This window comes from Tursiops truncatus, chromosome 4, assembly GCF_011762595.2.
Source record: "Tursiops truncatus isolate mTurTru1 chromosome 4, mTurTru1.mat.Y, whole genome shotgun sequence".
In the NCBI taxonomy this organism is placed as follows: Eukaryota; Metazoa; Chordata; class Mammalia; order Artiodactyla; family Delphinidae; genus Tursiops; species Tursiops truncatus.
Window position 1 is genome coordinate 2,542,324 of NC_047037.1, and position 2,152 is coordinate 2,544,475.

Here is a 2,152-nt window from a genome sequence, read left to right on the forward strand (position 1 = left end):
TTTTGTTTTCCTTAACCCTGCCCACAAAACTGTAAAAAGAATCTTCGCTAAACTTTTCAGTCCTCTGAGGGGCCATTTGTTTCCTGACTTAGAAATGCTAAGTAGGAAATGTTAACTAACACATAGTACACTAATAAATCAGAGATTCCTCACACTCTGCTCCTAAACCGTATTTTCCTCCAGAATCACCTTCCGCTGTCAGGGGGGAAAAAAAAAAAAATTCAGACCCTAGAAGAACAATGAGAGGATTCTTTCCTAAAATTTGAAATAAGATTTAATTTAGTCCATTAAAAATGCAACTCTCTGGGGTGTGCTCAGAGCAGGGGGCCTGAAGAAATATGGCTGTTCTGTTTACAACACACCAGACAGGAATCTGGGTTCATTGTGATAAGGGGCACAAAATTTGTGGCTTTCCTATGAACAAATACCCGATATGTGTCCCCTGAACTTCCACGTGGCTGCTGGGCAGGACCAGTGGGACAGGGCTCAATATTGGAAGGAAAACTACAGTATTCAGTGGGGGAGTTTGCCACCTAGAGCCTGTCCGGTCCATGCGTGGGTAGGCCGTGGGTGGTCTTATAGACATAAAGGCTTCAAACCTCTCTTTTCAAGGAAAAGAAAAAGAAAAAAAGAAAAAGAAAAATAGATTGTATATGCCAATCTGGAAAAGGCAAAATTATGGAGACAACAAAAAGATCAGTGGCTGGCAAGCGTTTGGGGGGTGAGGGGAGATGAATACACAGAGGACAGAAGTTTTTATGAGCAGTGAAAATACTTTGCATGACATTATAGTGACGGATGTATGTCATCCTACTTCTGTCCAAACCCATAGAATGTGGAACAGGATTCACTTCACTGAAGTGAGCCCTAAGGTGAACTGCGAACTTTGGTGATTATGTGTCAATGCAGTTCATCCCTGGTTTTAAAAAAAAAAAAAAAAGGTACCACTCTGTTGATAATGGGTATGCATGTGAGGGGAGGGGGTATATAGGGACTTTCTGTATCTTCCTGTCAATTTTGTTATAAACCTGAAACTGCGTAAAAAAAAAAAAAAAACTCAAAAAAAATTAACACTCAGGGTAGAAGTTTTTGGCAAAACTTTCGTTTCATTTTTATATATGTATACATGTTATATATGTGTGTGTTTGTTGTACTGTGATATAAAGTGTATTTTTTAGATCAAAAAAGTTTGCAGGCCACTGTAGTTAAGTTATACTGGCTAATAAAAGCACAAATTAACCTCAAAATAAAAAATGCAACTTTCGTTTCAAAACTTCTTCCTCCAGTTAGGAAAGTACTTCAACAGCAGTTTGACATTTGTGTTTCCTTAAGCAGCACTGAAAGGGTGAAGAGCTTTAAAAAACAACCAAAAAATAAATAAAATTGTAAAAGTCCTCTGTAGGACACACTGCACCAAGTGCTTCCAATCACTGGTCTCCAATGACTGTCAAACAAAAATTCTGTTTAATTTCCTTCACTGTTTTTCTCTTTTTTAATCTTCTTGACTTTGAATTTTTAAAAATGAATAATTTAGAGAAGGCTGAAGTTGTCATCAGTAAATTTTATTGTTCCTTCTTTAGATAGCTATACTATGGGGCATAAGTGCATTCATCATAGATATTTTCATTCATTACAGATATTCTCAATTTCTGAACAAATTCCTTGAAAAGAGTGTAAAGAGTTACGTGTCAATTTCATAGAAGATATTGTGAATTAAATCATTTCTGTATGCAGGGAAAAATCCAAATCTACCAATATTAATGCTCTGTGTCACTTTTAGTATTAAAGTTTTACTTCTATTCTTGAAATACTTCCATCTGTACTCTCAAGACCCTGCTACCAACCCAAACAGGTCCCTTGTCTAAATTGTTTTTGCTACCTGCATCGTTGACTCGTATCTTGATTGTCAATTTAGATAAAATTAAATTGATTTTATAGAGTTTGGTGGTATATGTTCAGGTTACTTCCGGTAGAAATTTTACTATATACCTCCTTGGTGAAAGTTCAAGCCACTTAGGTCATAAAATGGACAAAAAAAGTCTCTGGATCCCTTGTGAGTCTCTTTATTTCCTTAAGGGAATACTCTCAAAGGCCTTTTTCAGTCAAAAAAAAAGCTGATGATTAATTTTTTAAAAAAACTAACGCAATATCT

General features: G+C 36.1%; 1 non-coding gene across 1 annotated transcript; it reads left to right on the forward strand.

Annotated features, from left to right (window-relative positions):
- The first annotated feature begins 305 nt into the window (after positions 1-305).
- On the forward strand, positions 306-437 carry LOC117312270 (small nucleolar RNA SNORA11). The gene has a single exon (XR_004526527.1). It is a non-coding gene; the product is annotated as a small nucleolar RNA SNORA11 (small nucleolar RNA).
- The last annotated feature ends 1,715 nt before the right edge of the window (positions 438-2,152 follow it).